This window comes from Rhea pennata, chromosome 3, assembly GCF_028389875.1.
Source record: "Rhea pennata isolate bPtePen1 chromosome 3, bPtePen1.pri, whole genome shotgun sequence".
NCBI classification, from domain to species: Eukaryota; Metazoa; Chordata; class Aves; order Rheiformes; family Rheidae; genus Rhea; species Rhea pennata.
In genome coordinates, this window is record NC_084665.1 from 5001012 (window position 1) to 5025335 (window position 24324).

The window sequence follows — 24324 nt, forward strand, 5'->3', positions numbered from 1 at the left end:
ATCGGCGGCGCCGCCGCCCGCCCCGGCGCGTTGCCATGGCGGCGGCTCGCAGCCGTTGGAGGTCGCCGCTCCCAGGCAGCGTTTCCCCCCCCCCGCGGCGTTATTAGCTAGTGCGTGGCGCGCGTCAGTAACGGCTCTTGGGGGGGGGGGGGGGCGGCGTTTCTGCTTCGAGATTTACAGACTGGTGGGAACAATAAGAAATTCTCAAAAAATCAGAATATTCATAATATTTGACTGTTCAGGTTTTTTTTTTCTTTTTTTTCTTTTTTTCCCCGCTTTAATGATGTCCAGGTGTGGAGAGTGGTGAGAGGCGATGGCGTGATCCGGCGGGGCGGGCAGGCCGTCCGAACCACGGCGGAGCCAGCCGGTGCAGTGCCGCTGCAGCGGAACGACGCCCCGTCGCCTTGGAGCGGTAGCGGCCTTGCCCTGGTATGAACTGCGCCCTGACACGTGTGCGTTTAACCTTCGTTTCAAGTGGTTTTTTTTTTTCCAATGCGTGATGTTTTGATGCTGATAAAAAGTAAAGGATTTATGCTGTTGGTTAAAGCCCGCTACAAAAAGCGATTGCTCTAATAAGCCCACTCTTGGTCCAGAAACGTTACTTAGAGTAGCTCAGTGAATGAAAAATGCTACAGTTTGGATTCTAATCGTATGTTGATTTGTCAGAGAGAAGGCTTCAGCGATGCCTCCTCGTGTGGAATGACAGCAAAATGCGGTCTGTTCTGAGGCAAACTAGGTCTCTAACTCGGAGATCTGAAGAAAAGAAAAAAACCAAGGTGCATTAGCTAACTTTTCAGAGGTTAGATGTTCTCTAGGTCCTTATAAATATGCTTAAGATTTTAATTTGATTATGATAATATAGACCTCCATAACTTAGTACATGATCCCTTTTCCAAGGTGATATTGGCTGTTAATTAAATAAAAATCTGTATTTTAAAGGGTTAGTTTGAGAAGTTCAGTCAGAAATGACTGTAATTAAAGGCACTCAAGAATCAGTGATATTGAAATCTGCTGATCACTGCAAAATAAATGGTTAATTTGCTGTGTCTAGCATAGCATGTAGAATTGTACATCAAAGGGATGCAGGTCCTGTAACAGAAATAGGCCTATTAAGGAGGAACTTCCGTACTGCCCAGGATAGTCATTAAATCCATCACTATACTTGCTACCAACTATTGCTGTCAGTTGTTGGATAGCCTTAAAAGATTTTTAGTGTTTTATCAGAGGTTTTGTACAATACAGGAGAGGAAATACAATATGGTTTGAACTTAGCTGTATTTTAAAGCTCATTTTACTGGTTAAATGAATTAAGATACTGCTTCATGTTCATAATTAAAAAAAAAAAAAAAAGAAAGAAAGAGAAAGGAAACCAAGCTTGTATTAAGGAAGGTTGCAAAGCATGGCAGCAACCTTGTTAATGGCAAGGAGAAACGTTGTATTGTGGTCAGCATTTGTCAGTGCCATTTGCTCAAGCAGGGTAATGGAGAATGTCTTCTCTGTGCCAGTGTATCCATTGTGGAGAAGGAGATCTGTTCTCTGTGTAAGGGTCATCAAGGAACAGCTCAAAGCCAGGGAGATTCTGTGATACGTCAGTATTTGTTGTGAAGTGCTTGAACCATGCTGAAAGTACAATATATTTATTAATGAATCATAATAGCAGGTTTAATTAAATTACACCCAAGATACAGGGATTGGCAGGTCAGTCATACAATGTAAATATATATTGGAAGGGAAGGGTAAAAAAACAGTGAATTCATAAGTAAAAGTCTAGGATACTGTGTACATTTCAATTGCCTTCTTTGTATATAACCTGCATGTATTCCATTCTGTGTATGTTCTAGTTAATGCAACCTGCTCAAAAGATTGTAAAGAAATATGCAAGCGTATAAGAAAATAATAAATAAAAATGTTTTCTGTGTTTTTGAAATCTATCAGATTTGTCTATATGCTTCATAGTTAAGTTTTCTTGCAGTTAGTTGAAAAATATCCTTTGCACAACATTGTGTAAATGGAAATTTTTGCTCTCAGAAAGTGTTGGAACTCCACTTGCTGTTGTTCTTGAAGTGCTGGAAAGAACTGTCCACAGTTTCCTAATAGGAGATGGTGCTATGGCTTTGCAGGAGAATAAGGCTTCGTGATAGAAGATAATAAAAGCATGATGACTAAGCAGAGTGCTGAAGCTTATCAGGTAAAGTACAGCTATCTTGTACTGAGAGGAATACATTTTTATGAACTTACCAATCAAGCGATCTGTGCTTATCCTGATGTGCAGGAATGGAGAAACCATATGAAGAGAGACAGGAATTACTCAGAGCAGAAAGAGAAGAATGAGTTATTGGGGCAGCTGTCCCAGACGTCTGCTCAGTATAGCAGAGAAAGGACCGTCTCAGAGAAACAGATGATATCTCTTCCATATCTGGTCAGCCTTAGAAACGTTCTTAATTCTACCACAAAGCAGCCTGGAGAGTCCAAAAGCACAGCAAGTAATGTGTTTCCAGCCCCACTCTCACTGTTTACTGAGCCCTCTCAGTGCAGGTGTCTTAGGAGCTGCCTTTTCTACCCTGTGCTGGCTGGGGAAATTGAGGCCAGTTTCTGTGTTGTTCTGGCAGAGCAAAGAAAAGAAGCTCCCCTTAAGTTTAACAGCAAGTCTTGCCATACTGTTACTATTCATCACCATCTTTTCAGGAATCTGCTTTGTTTCCTTTTCATGTATTTTGCCTTTGTCACAGAATGATTTCGTTACCTTAGCAAAGTATTTTTTTTTTTCTGATTCACAGAAAAAAATCCCTTAAAATTGACTAAACACTTGGTATTGTTTGTTGGGTTTATGAAATAGTGTATATAACAAGTTAGAAATATTCAGAAATTCTGAATACCTATAAATAGATTTTGATTTTAAAGAACAAATTTGCCTCCTCCCCCCAACGTAGTATGACCACCTCATTAGCATTAAGGGACTCTGGCCTTTATCAAATCTTGAATAGCTAACTTACCTGGCTATCAAAACCAAACTCACTTAGGCACCAGAAGCAGTGTAGCCCTGGTAGCTTATGTCAGATAATTTTCCTGCTAATAGAAGACAGCTCAGATGTCCCTACATTGAATGACAGTGCTCAGCAGGCCTGGATTTCTGTGAAGGACGAAAGGGGCTGGCTTTTCCTCCCTATTTAGCACCACCCATCTGGGTCACGTTAGTTGGAAACAGTGGCATGATTACAAAACATCTTCATGCAAATCATAGATACAGTGTAGGTTACACTAGGATTCTTGAGAGAGGTATTATGTTGTGAAGTCTCCTTCTCTAGAGATATTCAAAACTTTCTGGGACACGATCCTGTGCAACGTGCTCTGGGTGGCCCTGCTTGAGCAGGGGAGTTGGACTAGGTGATCTACAGAGGTCCCTTCCAACCTCAGCTATTCTGTGATTCTGTGATTTGGATAAATAATTAAAATGTGCTGAGAACGAGTTTTTACTGTTGGGGGTTTTCCAATTACATTTCTTCACAGGATGGAGAAAACTCTTTTTAATCACAGAGTTGGAAAGTATGAGCTACTAATTTTGTTTGTTTGTTTCCTGATAAACATAAGAACATAGTATAAAGGTCATTTTATTTTTCAAATTTGATTCAAATAGGCACCCAGTGTAGCATCACTAGTATATTTGGCATCTGCTATTCAAAATTTTTAAAGCACAATCACAGACAGTGACGTTATATTATAGAATACAGACAAGGCAAATCATAACAAATTTTGATCACTGTATGTGTGATGAGGCTTTGTCACAAAGGCCTAGATCCCTGTAGAGCATGCACTTCCAGTGATTTCACTGGAAGTTAGGGACCTAAACAGTTCATGAATCTATAATAATGCACAGAAAACCTGCCTTTTCAACTGCATCATCTTATCTTAAGCACTTTATTTTCTAATGACCTTAATTGAACTCCTGAAATGTGCAAATTAAATGCCTTAGGCATAAAGACTCACTCACTGTAGGTGTCAGGATGCTCTAGGACTCTATTCTCCATTGCCTCAAATGTTTTGTATTGCTTAGGCATGTGCAGTGGATGTAAACTGTCAATAAATCTGAATTCTCCACTTATATCAGTGGTAGCATTTTATGTACACCTTGCAGAGATATAAATGACAACCAGTGGAAATTCAGACTTTTGGAAATCTGATTTGCTAGGCTTCTTTATGTTCTAGATGAAGCCAAAGAGACCAGTTTCTGAAAACTGGGTTCCAGATATTAAAATCTGGGATATCAAAAATTAGATGCCAGCTCTTAAAATGTAATTGTGATTACTTTCATAGAGGAAGCCTGAGACAGAGAAAGAGTAGAATCTAAAATCATCTGATGCCCAGTCCTATGCATTAATCACAACACTGATTTTTTTATTACTTGGAACTTGAATACTGACTTTTTCAAAAATAAGTGTAGTTGTTAAAATTCATCCATAGCATGTACAAAATAAGAATTTGACATGATTTGCTGATGGTAGAATTATGATCATTAAAGTTGATTTTTCACCTCAAATTTTCAAAGACTAAAGAAGTTTCAAATTGATTCACACTTGATTGCTGTGAAGTTCAGCACTGTATCAATAAATGTCACTTTTAACAAATTGATTTTTTTTTACCATTCTTCTTCACTTTTATTTTCAATTTCAGCTTTTACATAATACTTTTGTATGAGTATATGCTTGGTCTCTGTAAAAACATGACTATGGTATGCTGTTGTTTAGAAGGAAATCCAATACATGCTGTTGGATTTTAAGAGTATCCCTTATTTTACTCTTTTTAATAGGAATACTTAGAAAAGCAGAAAAATTCCAGAGGACATGACACCTCAGGTAACAGCAATTTGTATATATTATTTGATTAGTCTGTATTAAGTTACAGTAAAGTCTTTGTGATAAAATATGACTTGGACTAAAGGAAGTCACTGGTAATCAAGCTATCTCCCATTTGTGTACATATGTATGTGACCATAAGGATATTGAATTTATGATCAAAAGTTACTGTTTGCAAGTGCATTATGATAGATTGATATCTATCAATTATGATATACTTAACTGCTGTTGTGTATAAATTTCATTAAGATGAAATCCTGCAGTGTTTCACAAATATAAGCGAATCAAGTTCCAGTATAATTTTGAGGTAAAGATGATCGGGGAAAATCCTTTCAATTGCAAATGAAGTAAGTCCCTGACAGTGGGACAGTGTAGGACTACCAAATGAGAACATATAGACAGCACTGTATGGAGTCTAGCTCCACATCAGGTTGATGGCAAGGGAGAGTAAATTAAAGTTGGCTTTGAAGTTTGTCTATTATTGTAATTCATTTGAGGATAAGAAAGGCATCTGTACGTACTAGGAACTTGAAAGCAGAGACTTGCAGTCACTAAAGCAAGATGAGGTGTGACCATAGATTTCAGGATAGTTTGCATCATGGAAGTAGGACGTGGACGGACGACCACGTGCTCAGTAAATAGGCCATGTGCAAGAATATTGGGGAGATTCAATCTTGGCTCGTATGTTGCTTGGGAGCAGTGTGCAGAGAGTTTAGGAGATGGGAACATCTTCCGCATCCATGGGATGCTGGGAAGTCTGCCACGCTGTTGTGCTGCAAGGTTCTTCAAGCTCTCCTGCTTGACAGTGCTTGTTCTGCAGCCCTTGGAGAGCTCTGTACACTGTTTGGAAGACCAAGAAGGTTTCACCTAGTGTAATTAAAATGAGAAATATTTCATAATGAAGTGTAAAATCTTTTACTAAGTAGCTTTCCCAGAATGTGTAGGAATTGTCAATATGTGATATGACTTGAGGTTTGAATTGTACATTTTACTTTTATTCAAAATAACTCTTTTTTAACTCATTTTTAATGAAGACTAAACTGATCTTAAAATTTGAAATGTATTTCTTAAAAAATAGGGACATTTGCACATTTGATTGATTCATGTGCAGTGCAGTCCCAACATTCAACACAATCACTTTTTTACCATACGCTGTTTAGTGATAAGAACTTCACTACATAAAAGCAATGCAAGGTCTTGCCCTTCAAAAATAACTTTTTTTTTTCCTTAGCTGCTCACTGCCATGGCAGAAGAGAAATAATGCATTTGATGCTTTATTGTGTGTGTGGCTCTTGGAATTCCTCCCAGAGGCCTCTGGAGGGTACCATGGTTAAATGGAAGCCAAAGACTTACCAAGATTGAGAACAAAAATGGGCAAACAACTCATATAAGTAGATGCAAGATTCATTTAAAATAAGGAAAACCTCTGTTTATGTTCTTATGCTGAAAGATATATGAAACTTCTAATTAGCAATTTTGCAAAGACTTTTTGTCTTGTATTTCAAAGGAAAAAACCTTTTCAGAGAAAATTTCATTGAAGAAGTTTGTTTTAAAGGGAATTATTTTCTGCCAGTGCACACTAGATTGCTCACAGTTGCGAATTACAGCTCACAAATGAAAAAATATAGTCTTCCTGACATGTGCAGTGGGTAGGTAAAGCTATTGAGATTCTTCAATACATGATATGATGGCTGTTAACATGAAAAGGGATTCATTATTTAATTTAGAGAGAGTAATGATTTGGTTTTGAATAAAATGCACAGAAGAGAAAATGAGACAAGGCTACTTCTACTGATCTGAGCTGAGCAACCTCCCATTTTAAAAATTATCATGATCTATAAAAGCAAAATTTTTGTGAAAATTGGGTGGAGGTTGTATGTGCACAACAGTGGGAAAACATCCTTGTCTCTTTCTTTAGTATTTTTGGACTCCCTTTCAGTTAGAGTGCTCACCATGAAAGAATAACAGAAATCAAGTAAATTGCAGTGTTTAAATTTATATGCTTTAACAGATACGAAAAGGTGGGGATCTAAAATATGCAGATATATGGATTTGATTTGCAATGACATTCTATCATTTTGTTTCAAGTTGGACAACGGATGTAGCACACTAAGGAAGTTTTTCTCTACTAGTTTCAAGTATTCAGTTGCTACGTTGGTCAAATACTTTTGTATTCTAGCTCTCAAACTAGATAATAACACAATACTGTGTGTTTACTTTGATTCCAGTAGCCAGACTCATAAAATGAAAGTCTCACATGTGAATAAAAGATTGCAAGGCTGCAGCCTAATTGATTATACACAAAGAACTGTCAGAAATCCAAAGTGAGCAAAGTGTAAGGCCGTCCTCTAATTTTTTAATTTTCGGAGTTTTAATTCCACTTGTGCTTAAAGTTAGTATTAATCATAGGAAAAAAAAATGCATCCTTTCTCCCTTTAATATTTCTCTGGTTAATCAACATTTATAAATGCTGTGATACGTTTCAGATGTTACTAATGTATTTTTATCTGAGGATTGTTTAACATGCATAATAAAACAGGCCTGTGTGCTGAAACACAGCATAGTGGAACGTGGCATAGTGCTGCTTAGGAAGTAAATCATCTCTTTTTTGGATTTTCATTAGGTGTAAGTGCTTTGGATAGCCATGGAAATACAACTGTTGGTAAACATATTGCACAGTTGATCTACTTCCTATCTTTTTTTTTTTTCTTGTGACTAACGTAAATATTTGTGTCTAACTATTTTTGGAGAAGCATCCCTTCTATAAACAATTTAATTTTACTAGCAAAGGGAGTGTATTAGGAATAGCACTCTGATCAGATCACTGCTAGCCAGTGAATGACTAGGGGTTTAAGACAGGAGGTGGCAGCCTTGAGTAGCAACTCACTGTTGTTATTAGTTAAGCACAGATCCTAGTTGAAATAGAAGCTAGGCACAGATAACTCAGTTCTGAGCTCTTGTTCTTAAACACTGAAATGACAAGCAGCTTAGTTATTAAAGGTGGCAGCAACTTGCTTTGTCCATTTTGACTGATAATTAACAAAATCTAACAGACTTGTTTAACAGTTGCAATGTGACATTATGTGAGTTTTCTTAGATTTTGAAATATTTAGATTAATATCGGAAGAGGAAAAGACTGCAGCATAATGGAGAGGCAGAACCTATCCTGTCCCATTTTCTTCTGGATTTGTTTCTTCTTATTACGGCAAATCAAGTTGCAAACAAGAATAATCTTCAATAAAATATTGTGCTGTTTTATTTAAATAATATGTATATTAACTTCTGAGCTTCTTTTAAGTATTCTGGAAGGGCAAATGATTATCCATTGCCTGGCTGTGATCTGTATGGAGAGTATAAGGTACTTGTTTCTCCCTAAGGAACCACCACAAAGTAATAGCAAGAGAACCTACTTTTGTTAAAAATGTCACTGACTGAAATTTTCTAATCAATAAACCAGTGCAGAACCTTGCACTTACTCTGCCTCAGCAGAGGGAGGAACTTGGTGACATCACTGGTTTTTCCCTGTGAAAATGCTTATTTGGAAAAAGACAAAAAAAGATGAAATGAATCACAGTAGCTGTGTGCAAAATCCCACTTTTAATCTTTTTGAAAAATATAAACAGTACCATTCATTGGGACAATCAAAATGTAGCCGGAGGGTTCTCTAGAATTGCTTATTTCCAGTATTTACTGTAAAAATTTTGCTTTTAACTTGTTTTTTATAATTTTTGTATATTTATTGTTTGATTTTCCTTAGAGCCTTGGATCTTAAAAATATGTATTATGGTCTAAATTTCAATTAAAAAAAAATCATTCTGTTTCCAGCTCTTGTGGTTGTGGAAAAAAATTTTGGTAACACAGTTTTGAATGGGATGTAAAGGCTCAGAAGCTGGAGGGGGGGAGGGGTTGTGAGGGGAAAGGCACCAGGTCAGGGTTTTTTTGGGGGGTGGAGTAAGTTTCATTAATTTTATTTCTTTTATTATTTTTTGAGGGGCCAAAGAATAGGCATTCAGAATACTGTCTTTTGTACAAATTGTGAATGTATGAATCCTGTCATGGGTTATTCAGGTTCCACAGCCCAGCTGAAAGGATTAATTATGGCCAAGAAGGTATCAGAGGTACTGATGCACATGAAAAGTCTTCCTTTAAAAGTTTACAAAGCAGCAAATCCTTAGAAGAGAATCAGTTGCAACCCTGCTTTACTTAGAAAGTATACGTGTGTGTAAACCACAGGAGTAAGCCTCAATCCATAGGAGAACTAATTTCTGAAGCTCATTTTTTTTTTTTGTTTGAGCCTGTAGACATAAAATATTGCCTTTTTTTTTAACCCCCTGTGGCTGGAATCCTTTAGTTAAACTGTGCAGGCACAAATCTACCTGTTCCACATAGACAAAATAGTCTACATAGATGGATCTGAAAGCAAGATCAGGTTTTGTGTAACACTTAAGTCCTGGTAGCAGACATTGTCATGAAAACTTTTGTTTAATCTTTTCATTAAACAAACATTTTCTTAAGTTTGCATAAGCAGTCACACAGCCATGGATTCCATACAGTCCTTTAATAACTAACAGGGTGTGGTGATTAAATTTCCTCAGGGGCTTTTCTCCCATCTGTCTACCAAAGAGTAATATATTCCTCAGTTAAGATCATCGCTTGCTTTATTTCTTCATTGCCTTCATCTATAGGAAATAACTCAGTGAGTTAACAGCTGCCTTTTTAGTGCATAAAGAGTGGTTCTTTGAGCCTGATTCCCTAAAGAAATAAGGCCTATGTGATCATACTCTGTCTATCCCAACATCCAGTGCTAATAATATGGCCCCTTGGCCGTTTCACTTAAATACAGGAGAGAGACAGAGGATTCCAACCTTCCAGCTTCCTATCAGTTTTATGAAAATAGATTGCTGGGAGAAGGAAAGAGATTCTAGCACTGCCTTCTATTGAGGGAAGATTTGCTGCGTGAACTCATTTCTTACTAGATGACTGAAAATTCATTCAAGCTCCCCTCTGAGGTACAAATCACCAAGAGTCCAGTCTTCACTGGTTGCATCGCTCACATCTTATTCATGTAGAAATAACTCTAACTCGAGTGGGCAGCACTAGCTGGAACAAGGCACAGGCAGGTCTTAAAGACTCTTTGGCTTTACAGAAATTCTGCAGTGAGATGATAGCGATGACAATGTAAAAACATGCTTTTTCTTTGTACTGAATATGGGGCCATGCTGTGCCTCTTGTATGTAGATGTGGTATTGGGGTATGGTTGTCATGATGGTATTTCAGGTAACTCAGTCTTTAAACATTCCTGTATCATTCCAAAGACAAGAAATGTAACTTACTTGATGCTTAAAAGGCATTAAGCACACACAGTTTCAGAGTGTCTGCATAGAAGGCAGCATTTGTTCAATGTTCAAGAACTTGCCTGTTATACCTCATCAGTATTGGTAAGCACTCTTAGATAAAAGACTGAATCTAACTGCTGTTCTGTATATGTGTTTAAACTAAGCTTTTTAATTTTCACTCATTGACAGTCATGTTTATGGGACTAGAGAAAGAATGAAAAATATTTGCTCTATGAAAAAGTGCAATAATCCTGTGCCTTATAATGTGCGTAGTGCTGAAGAAATAGGGTTTCCTCTTTTACCTGGGTGGTTTTGGAGTCTGAAAGACAACATTTCTTTTCTTTCTTGATTTTCTTAGCATAACAGTAGCTGCAGCCTTGCCTAATTCGGAACATGGACAGTAGCTTTATTCCAGATCCAGATGCGCAGAGGAAAGAGATTTCCCATCCTCAGCTACTTGGGTCCTTTTAGTAGCTACCTACTGACCTGTCAGCACAGCAGGTTTTGCAAGTTCTCAATAATTCATGTTAAGCAAAATTAGCCAGATTATTTTAAGCAGTTTAAAACTCCAAGCTGAGATATGCTAGCTGACTTTACTTCACCTGATTTAGCACCGTCCCCATAAACTCTTCTGTGCACACATCTGAGGAGTGGTGAGGAACTTCTGGCATTGTTAATCCTCTCCACTGTCACTGGCAGATTTAGAGAAAGACATCTGTATGAAACATGATAGCTTGCTGATAATGCACAAACATATGGCAGTAGCAGGCAAGACTTTGGCCTCTGCAAAAAAGACTTGAATATCCAAGCTCAACAACCAAGAAAAAAAAATTCCACATGCTTTTACAGCTAATACCAGTAAGCCATCTTAGATAATGGTTTCTTACGCTGAGAAAAGTTCTAGATAGATGGAAAGAGTGTATTTGAAGAAGTATTTAAGAATTTGGAGCACAAAGATCTATTCTGAAGGTGGAAAAAAGTCTTCATTAAATATAAATGACTGTTTTTAAGAGAAATGCGCAATTCGAGTATAAGGGATAACCTCAGACTGTGAAAGACATGAGCAGATGATTTGGAAATGCCAGATCTTTGTGTGGTAGAAAAATCTAAGAGAAGTGAACAAGTAGGTCCATGAGCAATGGAATCACTGAAGCCTGGCTTCTGATGGATTTGTGCCTCATGGTGGATTCTTTCATCGCTAGTCAGGGACAAGCTCCGGTCTAAGTTTTTCCCTTGGCCTGGATGGTCTTTGTGTCTGTCCTAGATGGATTGTCTTATGTCTGATAAGAGTAGCGCTTTTGCTCCATCCTTTCCCGTGGCTGGATGCACTGTTTGGATTTCTCCTTTCTAGCTGTGTACTAAACTTGTAACAACTGTGCTGCTTGAAACCTCTGTTTTGCTTTCAAATTTAGTTGAAAACACACACTAGATTCAGCAGTTATTTGAGGAAGAAATGAAGACAGGGGAATAGGCACTCATACGCAAAATATTATGACAGACGCCTTTTTCTCTTAGGAAATCAGAACAGTTAAAGAAAGCACTTCCCCCAAGCACGGCAATTACCAGAACTGACAAGGTCATCTCAAACTTGAGTTGTTCTTGTTGGCTGAAAGGGTGATTAGAAGCAGCACTGCAATGTGCTTTCACTTTGTGGCTCATGAAGCTATTTTGAGAAGCTGGGGTACTAGTTTTTATAACATTGTACTTTTGTGGGGGGATTTGTTGTTGGTGGGTTTTTTTTTTAACTTTGTTATTTATTAGGTGAAAATATGTACAGTTAATATTCCAGATGTTGGTACAAACCTATATATAATTACATTTTTAAAACTTTTTGTTTGGTTGTTGTTACTGATATAATTCATTTTACTTAACCTGTTAGTCCTTCCAAAGTAATATATACTCTTTTTTTCTGGGTGGGAGCTGCAGTGGTATGTATGGAAAACCAAAATCCAGTAAGTAGGATGCATAAACAACCTACCTAAGCATGTATCTAGATCAATTTTAATAGCTACCTCTTATGAATCATAATAATTTTCTTTAGTTTTTATCAACGTTTTTACCAAATCTTCCTCCAGTTAAGTCAGAGCTCTATTGTTTTGCTAATGCTTCAGTTGACTTGAAAAATAACCCTTTTTTGACTGTTTGAGAACCAGTAGCTGAAGTATATGGTAGTGGCAGGCTACTCTTTGTTCCAGGGGGAAAAAATGCTTAAATGGAAAATGAAAGACTATCAGAAGAGCTATGCAGAATAAACAGCTGCATGTTTTTCCTCTCTGTTTCCCAAAAAATTGTGTAGCTCCAAGGATGATTTTGAATATGCTAACTTGTATTTGCTAACACCAGCAAAAAACTTTAGTGTATACAAAGGAATGTATACCCTGAATTAGCCTTTCTAAGATAAAATGCAGGCTTCATGTAGATCATGTCATTGTATGTAAAAAGATACATATGTCTTGCTTGCACAAAACAAAAAGGCTTTATCTATATGCTTATCTAATTACCAAGGTTTTCTCCACCAAAAACAAAATAGCTTTAGGACAGGAGAATCTGTGTATCTAGGTACAATAAAATTACTTCTTTGCCTCTATGAAATTATCTGTAAGGATATAAAAGTCACTAGAGCTTGTAACATAATAGCATTTTCAGTTAAATCAACTGCAAAATCATGCTTCTAGAAAGGTAGTAGTGCCTGTACAAGATCTGTATGTAGACTAGAACCTAGCTTGTCTACTAATGCAATCTAACAACACAGCTGTTATCTAAGGATAAGATCTTATTAAATGTGAGGAAGTCAAGTCCTATTCATCTTTTTTTATATCATTGCTTTTATTGCCCTGTGAGATAGTAGACGTCTGTATTCAGTTCCTGCTTGCCAGCAGCCAGCTCGCGGAGTTTCAGTCCTGCTTCAAATGGTTGCAGTTTATAATATTGAACAATACAGAGGGAGGTAGGTTAGGTTCCCCCTCTTTAAAGAATTTAAGGTGGTGTCAAACCTGCCAAATGACTCTTTCACAACACTCTGACACAGGTTGTGTGACTGGAGTGTTCAACCGACTTCTGCCAGAGCAGTGCGCTCGCTGCTGTAAACTTGCACAGGCTCAGGTAGTTTGATCGTTCAGATCTGTGCTTGCGTAAGCTTAGCCAACGTCAGACTGAACTCCAGGGCAAGAAAAGTTTGTGGTGTTTTTAGGCTCTTGGACCATTTTCCTGCATCAGACATGTTTGTCAACAAGTTAGAACTGAGTTTGTTGGAACGTGCAGTAAGTTGTCTTGAAAGGAACTACTTTTGGTTACAGGCTGTCAATGGCAAATCAATAAACTTGACCTTAGAAGCATTTAGAAGAAATATATCTCTTTTTCTTTGTTTCTTGACAGTGTATGAAAAAGGCCTGACAGGTTGGTGGTTAAATGTGGGGAGAAAGTGTTGGCCACTACTTCTGCTTCTCCCATACAAAAATACTCAGACATCTATGGCTATCTGCCACAAGAGAACTGAAAAGGGTGGAATTACTGAATCTTAAAAAAAAAAAAAAAAAAAAAAGGCGAACCACAAATGAGAATTTATATTTTTAATTTTAAAAAAAACATTATTATTTACTCAAAAACTCAACTGTAATGTTATGATGTTTTAATTCCACTAGTTTATAATATTCTTTTAGTAAGGACCTGGATTTCTTACATTTAAAAGCAAGCATGAGAAGGCAAGGGCATAAAACTTGAAGCCTTCCTTAGATATCGTGAAGGATAAGTGCCCTCTTTTTGTTTCTGTTAACGCTTCATGTACCAGGTGAGTCTAGATGAGTAAAGTTTGGAGTACTCTTTGTGCTTAGTGAGCAGAGTAGATCAAGCCAGAAATAAGCTTTAGGTGACAGCCAGCTCAGTAATGCCTTGAAAATCATCACAGAGCACTTTGTAGTGGCAAAGTGATATCTAGGAAATCTTATTTCTGAGTGCCTTGTCCCTGTGACCTTTTCAGCCTCGTAACAAAATATTCGGTGAGGGATGGGATACTGAGCTGGGTGGGCCTTTGGTCTGACCCACTGTACTGTTGTTATGTGGATGCAGCAGTTGTTTGGGGTAAGTCTGTTCTGTATTGGTGTAGACTGCAGCTGGTTATTATGAGGGAAAAGGAGAACAAACAGAAGGTTTGTATTCAAAGTACAGTCAAATCAGTGTAGGAATAAGGTTGGTGGGGAAAAAATGCATCCTTCAAAAATACTAAAGAATATTGTCATCTTACTACATTTTGTTAATATTTCACTGATTTCCTTAGTGAGTATCTAAGAAAAATTAGAAGTTCAAGAACAGGATGATTTTTCATTTTATTTGTTTCTTCCCTCCTCCTCATATGTTTTCTCCTTGAATTTGGCAATGCCTTGTGCATAGAGATTTTCACTGTCTGGTCTCATGCTGGAAATCTGACTTCATCCTTCTAGACCAATTCGTGGTGATAATTTAGCAGCATTTCTGCTACATAACTGCGTAACAGAAAGCACATAGTTTAACTTGTAGAACTCAGGCTAAACATGTAGTGCCAGTGCATGGAAAGTCTGCTTTTTCCCAGTGAAAATGAACAGACTGAATATTGAGGCAATGACGATAGAGTCCCACGATGGTATTGTACTCAGCTATGTGCTGCTTTTTGAAGAACTCGGAAGTAATTGACAAAGTAAAATGAATGACACTCTGAATTTCAACCATCTTGTCTCACGAATGGTCAGTATTCAACGAAGAGAAATAGGCACTCCAGAAGATGATTCATTCCATCTCAGACACCCATTTCAGGATAGAGGAAAGAAACCCTCAGAAGGAGGAAGGGTTGCTGTCTATTATGTGTAGCTATCGTTGCAGTATTTTTTAATAAATTCCAGTCTAAGTTGTACCTTTCTCACTGAAAACAAGTGAAAATACAGTCAGCATTTGGAAATGCAAAACTCTGCAGAAAAGGAAGACATGCTACCATATTTCAGCCAGCTCCACAGAGAGGCAGAGAAGATCTCATTGAACCTTTTTTTAATCTACCCACTAAGAGCAGCAAAGTGCTGATGTGGCTCTGTGTTTCTTGGAAACCTTCTTCCCTTTGCTATTTCCTATTATCTCCTCAAGCCTGTGCATTTCATATGTGAATGGGAACCTATATAAAATCTCTTCGTGTCTGTAGTGGTATAACATGAAGCCTTGGACGGATGGAGATGTAGACGAAGTGAAAGCATGGCAGAAAGTTTTCTCATTTTTGTTCTGAGGATTTTGCCCCAGCTACATACATGCCATGGTTAACACCCATAGTCCTCACAGACACTGGCATTGCTCGACATGTTCAGCAGAGACCACATCCTAAATCGCATTCTCTGAAAACACCTTCACCACTTCGCATGACTGCTGCTGGTCTCATCCTGAGATGCACTTGACACACCCCATGGTGAGACAGCGCAAGCTGGGTTTCGTGCTGTTGGCAGGGGCGCTTAGCACCTCCGTTCTCATACCTCTGTGCTGCAGTCTGGCAGTGTGAAGTTGTCTGCAGCCCAGACTGCTGCAGGAGAAGCAGACGCTTTCGAACAAAATTTCTGGCAGTATTAAGGGATGATTAAATTAAAGACAAGGCAGTGCCAGTGCATGCATTTGAATGATTGCGATGCTTCAGCGTATGCTAGTGTTTATTCACATATCTGAATTTATAGAATTTTGTTTGCCGGTGTTTGGAGAGGGGAATATATTGCTGCAGCACTTTGACGCCTCACCTTAGTGGCCTTATTTCAAGCATTTTCAGATGCCAAATGGAATGAAGTGCTTTCAGAATCTGTACATGACCTGGCAGGAACTGAATGATTGTCTTTAAAACCATTTGTAATTTCTGTTTTGTGACCTTGGCAGATCAGTGATTGGGAAAGTTGTTCACATGCCGTCTGCACCTGCTAGCTTTGCCATGCAGCAATAGGTCATTTCCTTTCCAAACATGACTGGCTTCTGATACCAGTGGGAAATTGGCAGCTCTTATATGAAAGCAATAGATTCTAGTGTCCTCTTTTGGCTTTTCATTGAGATAGGAAGGGAGTTGTTGTTGTTATGGTCCCAGTGCCCTGTGTCAGAGCTCCCTTCCCTGCTGCATAACTGCTTTTTCGGTCATTCAAAACCAGTTTGTCTGTAGTATATGGCATCATATCTTGTAATGTGTATTATGTTATGTTGCCCTAAGATCATTTTTTTCCAGTATCATGGGCTTAATTCTAAACAAAACTGCACAACCAATAGTGAAAATATTTCCCTTTTCTGTTGCCTCAAGGCCCGTGTTTATTCCTTATTTCTCTGAAGGATGAGAGCGTGGAGTAAAATTGCTATGTAGACCTTTGTGGTAGGAGTTAAGAATCAGCGTGGTGGGATTTAAATGTACTTTTCTCTCCATTTCATTGTCAAATCAAAAAGATGAGCTAAAGGGAGTTCATTGTTCTTCTCATTCTCTTCTCCAGAGATGGTGGAAAGCTGTCACACCTTCTTCTTTTTAAGGAGTCCTTAATTCAGTGAGTAAGGAATCACTGGAATAGGGCAGCATATAGCCCGTTGCCTCATCTCCTATGCCTGAAATGTCAGCTTTGCAGAGAACTGTAAAGGAGCTGTGCCGCTGACCAAAGGTGAGTGGAGAGGGCAAATTTGGTTTTGCCTCTTAACATCATAAAACAGCTGCATTGTTTTTACAAGTGGTTCAAAGCTGTTGCCCTCCATGAAAGCTAGGGTGAATTGTTCATTGTATACGATGAGTGTTTTTGCAAATGTGCATTGTCTTCTTCTTCCCATCTGCTACTGGAGATCAAGATAGGATCATGTGTTTCTATCCAAGCTTTTATGTAGACTTGCTAATGAAACAGGTAATCTTATTTGTCTAAAAATCAAGGTAAATATCTCTATGTTCTGTCCATCTGTTACAGACACCAACAGCATGCTCATCACCATGGTATTGGAACAGTCTGGTGCACAAATAACAATCAGCTGTTATTAGCATAATACTATTACTTGGTCCATAAAGCTAATATTGGCAGAGCTACTAGTCATCACACGCTGTGAGCTAGTTTCTCATCAGATGTACTTTGTTCTACCAGAATATGGTAACATTCTGTGTAAAAATCAGTAAAAGAAAGCATTTTAGTATTATTTTATGCATGTGGCATAAATTACCAGTATAATGTAAATCAAAATTTTCTCCTTACATCCAGTAATTAATAATCCATTAGCATCATGTTGTATATCAGCATTTGTAGAAAAATGTTTTTTTTTTTTACAAGATCAAATTAGATCAAATCAAACCACTGAAAGTTCTATTTTTTGCTCCTTTCCCCCCAGTCATTGATACAGATTTATAGATGAGTGTCTTTGTAAGTGCAGTAGGGCATTTATCTCAAATGTGATCCAGATGAGTTAAGGTTTATTAAGCATGAGCACTTGTTTAGTGTTGGAGAGGTAGCATGTAATTGCAGCCCCTCCAGGCAGCTGTAAGTAAGCCCAACTCTTTCTGCACATGCTCCAGAGCAATAGCTTCAACACCTTTTGAAGAATGAAACTTGCTCTGTGCTTTTCTGGCCTATGGAAGGAACATGATCATTTCACACCAACATTTTTCAAGATCTAAATTCCAAGGTAAGCAGCTTGCAGTCCTCCAAAAGATCCTGGGTAGCCTTGTAAAATTTGGAGGCTCCCTGCCTATCCTTATTCCTCACTTCTTACATTTCATTTATACTTGCTTAAAAGTCCAATTGCAAATGTCTCCTTTTCATTTAATTACTTTTCCTATGATATACTGTAAAGATTTGTTTCAGAGTTGAACAGCCACCATTTTTTAATCTTTACTATTTAAATTGCTAATTTGTGCAGATCTAGTTAAACAAATAGCCCATATATACACCATTTTACTTACCCTTAAGCAGAATAAATTCCTGGGAGACCTATTCTGCAAGCTTCTTTACTGGGACTTCTACGCGGAAATAAGATGGAGTGTTTTCAGATAGCAGTGTCAAAGCTGGGGTATTACCAGTATGAAGCAAAAGTGGAACAGACCTGTTTCAGTTTCTTGGTTTTGTATACAAGAACTTTTGCTTGCTTCAGATGGCAAATTCTTGCTAAACTGACATTTCCCTAAGCAATTACAGTGTCTATAGCAGTGCTGGTGTGATAAAAGGGAAGGCCTTATCTGAGCTGGTTGTGGTTGTGTTAGCAGATACAAATAGATTGTGTCAGTCACAGTCTGACACATCTGAAAGAGTACTCTTTCACTGAATATGAAACATAATGCTCATAATATTGGTTCAGTCTCCATTTTCATACAGCACCCTTTTGTTTAAAAAAAAGTTTATAAAATAGACTAATTAAAATATAAATTAATTGTTAAGACCACTGCCAACAAATGGGCTATAAAAGGGTGGAGCTTAACTGAAATGAATGGCAAGGCCAGTAGGAATCTTGTTCTAATGGAAAGGATCATTCCATGCAGTTAAATATTGCTTTGAACACTTAGTTTTCAGCTCAACTGTGGGAAAGAGTCTAAAGTACTAGGTGGTTTTTCATACGTGTCTAGATATAGTGAAGGGCAAAGTGCAGTATATTTACCCTGTGATTCTCTTTTATCAGTGCTAGTTATTAAGCAAGTAGTAGAAATTAAGATCAGCATTGACTTAAACATTTTGTAGACATTCCTCGTTAGGTAAACGACATGTATTCCATATATTTCTTTCAGAGTCTGTCTCCCATAGATGCATGCCAAACTGTCCTTCAGGATATAGTCTAATGAGTAGGAAAAGAAAATATGTTTAGACCTGGCATAATTGCAAAGAACATAAAGGTATAGTTGGAACTGTCTTGGAACGCTCTCTTCTGTCTTGCTATCATAGGCCAGTATCTTGTTTCTCTGCTATCAATTGCTTTGGAGCAGTGTTACTGAGAAGAATGAGTCACTTCTGCCTCAATTTAGTGCATTTCTCAGGATTGAAAGACAAAGCTATAACTGAACTAAAACCAGGTCTGCAGATCATTTTATATAGCTCTTTTTATCATGTACAGTGACTGCCCACCAAGAAGAAAGGAAGAGGCATCACTTTCATTTTTTGTAAGAAGGATCTCTAACAGGTTTTGTCATATCCATGAATAGAAAGCACTTACAGACGTCTTTAGCTTTCTGTGCTCCCTTGGCTGCAATGTACATTCCAATGTACATTCCTTACCCTCTTAATTTTGGGAAGGCTGCAATAATCTTTTAGCTTTATGACATGGAGCATAAAAAGTAACCACTCTAATAGGGTGGAACAATATTTTGCACAATTTTGGGTGACTACATAAGGTAGGAGTTGGGAGAGAGCTACGTGCTTAGTTTTGTAGGATTGGGACCCTCCTAAAATAGCTGCTCTATCTGTTTGGAGGAGTCAGTCCATTTAACAATTGTTAAACTAGTATATGGATGTACACTATAAAAGATCAGGTGGGATATTTTGAATTAATGAGGGAGGTTGGGTTCTCTGATAATGTTAATTAGGTGTTGAGGGAAGTAGTCCATTGCTGTTTCTGTACTGAAGTATTAGAACCAAAAGCAATGAAAGATCATCTAGCAAGAAGCCATCACTCTTGTTCCCATGTTTGTAGCATCTCTTCCATGAGGATCTCCAGGGGATACCAAATAGCAAAGTGAATGTAGTTCTGATTACTTTTTCTTTCAAGTGCTAGCTTGCCTAATAAGCCTTTATGGCTTTCTGCCCCATCCCACTTAGGGTGCTCTTGATTTAGATGTGATATTAGTATGTGTTTTGAACCATGTATTTTAGGGGATTGTATATTTGGGCATAAAACCCCAGCTGTGGAATGAATGTTACATGCAGTAATACTGTGTTGGATAACAGCTGAATCTGGATAGTTAATCTAGTGTTTTCAAAATGTGACCTTTTCCACAGTACAAAGGGAATCTCATTAGTTAAGAACATAGGCAACACATGCAGTGTGTAGGGATTGATTGCCTTTAACTGTGATTTACTTGATCTTTAAATAGCTTCTTATGATAATAGGAGCAAATAATTTCAGTACACTACGTTGAATAACATTCTTTCTAATTATTTTTCATCACAGTAGCCAACAGAATGTAAACAGTCTTCTAATTTCTTAGTGATTAATTTATAGTGCCTAAAATTATATATCTGTTCTTTCTTCTTCTGTTTGCTTTTAGAGGGAAATTAGAGCTGCATCATCAGTGCCATTTCCACACTGTGGTCTCAGGAAAAGGAATCCATTAATGAATTAGTGCTATAACCCCACCAGCCATGAAAGAATACACCTTACAAAAAAAAAAAAAAAAAAAAAAAAATCCACAGGTGACTTCTAAGCCATATAGGTCATTCCTCACCCTCAGTGGTAAGCAGTGCAAGCAGTCTTTGAAATCTGGGGAAAACTGCTTGGTATACCTTGAAATCAGTCTAAGTATGTAGGCATCTAAATACAGAATTTTGAATTTAACATTATGCATTTTATAAGCAAAGAACAGAAAAGAAAAATTAATTTCATCTGCAGATATTTTGGTTTTGAATCATGCTTTTTTACTACATTTCAGTAATGTGTGTCTTGCATCTCGTTACCTTTGCTTTTGTGGGCTTTTTCTTTTAAACTTTTCAGTCATTGCACAGTGTTATTTAGAACTAACTTAGCACCCTTTCATTGTGTTGAGTGGTTGCAGTGAATAATGGTTGTAGGATTGGCGTGCTAGTAATTCAGGGTTGCTGTCTTTTATCTTGAAAATGAAATACCTCTCCTGGACGTAAGAGTTGCTTGCCTTATGGATGTTGTGTATGTAAATAATATAGGCTAGATGTACCAGATCAGTGCAGACATAGTGCAGTCTTTAAAAAGAAAAAAAAATCACTCAATCATTAATACTTTCTATTGCAGGAGAGAATTTCCACATTTAACTGAATCTTGAGTTTAATATCTTAATTTCAGCTATGTACAATCCAGATAAAGGATTCATGTCCGTACTCATTTCGTACACAGCCTTGATACTGTATTTGAAAGTCAGATGAACCTTCAGAATTTGCAAGTAAGAAGCTACGTAAAGTAAAATGTATTGCCTGTTTGTTAATGCCTGTAAGCATACCTATTTCAATAAAGCAGAAGCTAGGTTCATTAACTTGTATGAACTAAATGCTGATCGTCTTGCTTCTCAGATGTTTTTTGCTACTGTGGTAGAATTTTACCACTTGAATTCACTGACTAATATTCTTGACTTTTAAGCAGGGTGAACCTTTATTAACTTTAATTTTTCAAAATCTGTTACCCACTAATCGCATAAGTATACTAACAGTTGTAAATTTTTTGCAATATTTCACAGTTCAAAAACATTTTTATTTTCTTCTGCAAAGATTTTATTAGACTGACCTGTACCATCCTTCTCACAGGACTGTAGTGGCATACCCTAGTATCCATAACACAAATTAGGAGATTCGGTCTGAAATAATAGCAGTAATACATAATCCTGAACTGACATCTGAAGGATTCGTTACAGGTCTGTAAGTTAGCTTCAGTTAGTATAGTCTGTCCCGTGTTAGGATCAAGATGAAGACATTTTACTCTTTTAACAAATTATCCAAAGCCTGAGCTTTTTTTTTTCCCAGCTTTTGTTACATTTCAGGATTCATGCTGAATAACAATAATAAAAGATGAATCCTATCTGTTTTTCTGTTGATTGTTAGTCTAATGTAGTGTATGACTTTACTGAAGGTTTAGTCTGTCAGCCAAGGAAGGTATGCAGTTATCAGCATTACCGATAGGATAAACCAGCTATCTAAGCTTATTTTCAGATCTTTCCAAATCCCATAATACTTACTGAAGCAAAACTCCTGAGGTGAAATGCACCTGTTTACAGAAAGGTGCAGAATAAAATGAAGGTATCATTGAGAGCTCTCAGTAGACTAAGCAGACTTGTTGACTGATTCGTTGTCTGCCAGTTGGTCTCTGTTCTGTTGCTGCTTTTAGGCATGAAATAGAGTGGAGGAAACTGAGGAGAGAGTATGAGCAAGAAGAACACAGAGTTGCAAGAAAGATTTTTGTTTTCAAGCATGTAAAAGATTAATGCGCTGTGTTTTGCGGGTCTAGTAAGTGCTGCATCTTTGAATTGTAACAGTATTTCTTAAACTTCACATCAAACTATTGATGTGGCAGGAGTCCAGATTAATCCTATGTGGGGAGAGGAAAATGCCAGTGAGGTTTAGCAGAAGTTGCTTGTCCTTTGCTCATGAAGGACAGTGTGTGAAGTGGCCCCTTCTTTCTCCCTGTTTTTGTAGCCACTATGAAGATAAATACTTCCAGAAGATATTCTGATATGCAATTGCAGACTCAACGATCATTGCAGAGGTGCTCTGTTCTTTCCTGATACGGCAGCTAAGCTGTACATGCACGTGCAAGTGACTTCACAAGCCTGCTGATCAGCGCCCCAAACCAAAGTTAGGCGTCGCTTACTGAGGATGAATAGAGGAAGAACAAAATGCTACAGGGGAAGAAAGAGGAAAGAGAAAAAAAGAACTGTGAGAAATAAATTCAAAATGTAGATCACGAAAGATGTAAGATGATGTCAATGTTGTCAGGCCATGCAACAAGGTGTGGAGAGGCATTCTGCTGTTGAATCACATGTTGCAGAACCCCGTAAGTGTGCAACACACAAAGGAAGTGTAGGAGATGTTGTTCAAGTCATGTGTCTGAAAAGAATGAGTAAACAGAGAAAATGAGGAGAAAGACTTTGAAAAAGGAAGAGGTCAGAAAACAGAATAATGTCACAAAAACTGTTATTGAAGACAAGAGATGAGACAGTAGAAGGAAAGATGCAAGTATAGCCACTGATTTGATTTGTTGTTTTATATCAGAAATGCATCGTTTTGCCCACTCATACACATATATGAGAAAATCCCAGCTTTTCAGCTTACAGGGAGGAACTCTCCCCTAGAACCCTGGGATCAACATCCACAACACCCAGCAAAACAACCTTCAGTATTAAATCAACATCAACGTTAAATAACAGCCTGGGCCACGTACAGAGATGCCAGCCCAGATGGATGAATACATGCTGGAGCATTTAGATGATAAACTGGTGTGATGATCGAACTCTTGAGCAAATAGATGCCTACGCAGAGAACAGGTAGTGACCAAATTCCATGGTGCACTACCCTGCTGATCTCAGCTGGGTTGCAAAATGCATGAGTCAGAGGTAGAAGCTAGTCCTTGGCAGTATCTGTGGAGAGTACTATGATCCCCACTTAAGCAAAGTAGTGTGTTCTTACTTCTGATGTTTCTGGGCCCTTTTCAAGGGTGCTTTCTATTAGTACTCGGCCCTAGTGTTTATGTGGCAGTCTACCAAGGCCTGCCTCGGTAAGGAAGAGTTCCTTTACTAGAAGGAGATTGGTGCTGCAGGCAGGACATCAGGTGCCCAGGAGAGCGCAACCTCGGATGCCAACCTGCTGTTGTGCAATTGTGCTCCAGAGTCTGAGCTGTCTTTTTAAAAAGAAACAAACAGGCCAGATCCTCAGCTGGCACAGAGCCGCAGCAGCTGAGTGCATTAGCTCGAGTTCTAGCTCTCTGTCTTCTTTAGGTCCTGTGGCATTGAAGATTATGTTAAAAGATTCCCAGGATATAACTGATGAAGTAAAGCGTACTAAATTCACCAGCAACCTTAACTAAAAGCCTGAGTTGTATAATTTATCTTTGAAATCCTTTTACCACTGAACTTTCTTACTCTTTTACCTTGTGGGCACTGTCACAAGTGGCCTAAGGGAATGGTGGAACTGTCATTACTGAAAGTTTTTTGAGAATATTGCTATTGGGATCAAAATAGGTGGGACTGAAACAGAGGAACAGACTAGACTCTTGGTGTCTCTTCCAACCTTATTTTTCTCTAATTTTAGCAAATGCATTCAGCTAATGTCCTGCACTCGCAATGTTGCACTGCTTCCACTAGCTTGTGTAACAAAAGCTCTAACTACCAAAACCCTCTGCTTCCTCCATGGCAACTCATGCAATACACAAAGTGGTATTGTCAGTTTTGCAGAAGCTTAGGAAAGATCTGAACTGTGGCGACAGTGTAAAGTACAGAGAATTTGATATCAAATTTAGTAGGTAGTCAGCTGATCACA

At 38.0% G+C, this 24324-nt stretch overlaps 1 long non-coding RNA gene across 2 annotated transcripts; it reads left to right on the top strand.

The window, feature by feature from the left end:
* Nucleotides 1-34: 34 nt before the first annotated feature.
* On the top strand, nt 35-20521 carry LOC134138157 (uncharacterized). 2 transcript variants are annotated; one of them, XR_009957812.1, is made up of 6 exons: nt 35-110; nt 292-429; nt 2121-2188; nt 4805-4850; nt 16651-16812; nt 20379-20521. It is a non-coding gene; the product is annotated as an uncharacterized LOC134138157 (long non-coding RNA). The 2 variants fall into 2 exon arrangements; XR_009957811.1 differs by lacking the exons at nt 16651-16812; nt 20379-20521 and adding an exon at nt 6082-8606.
* Nucleotides 20522-24324: the final 3803 nt, after the last annotated feature.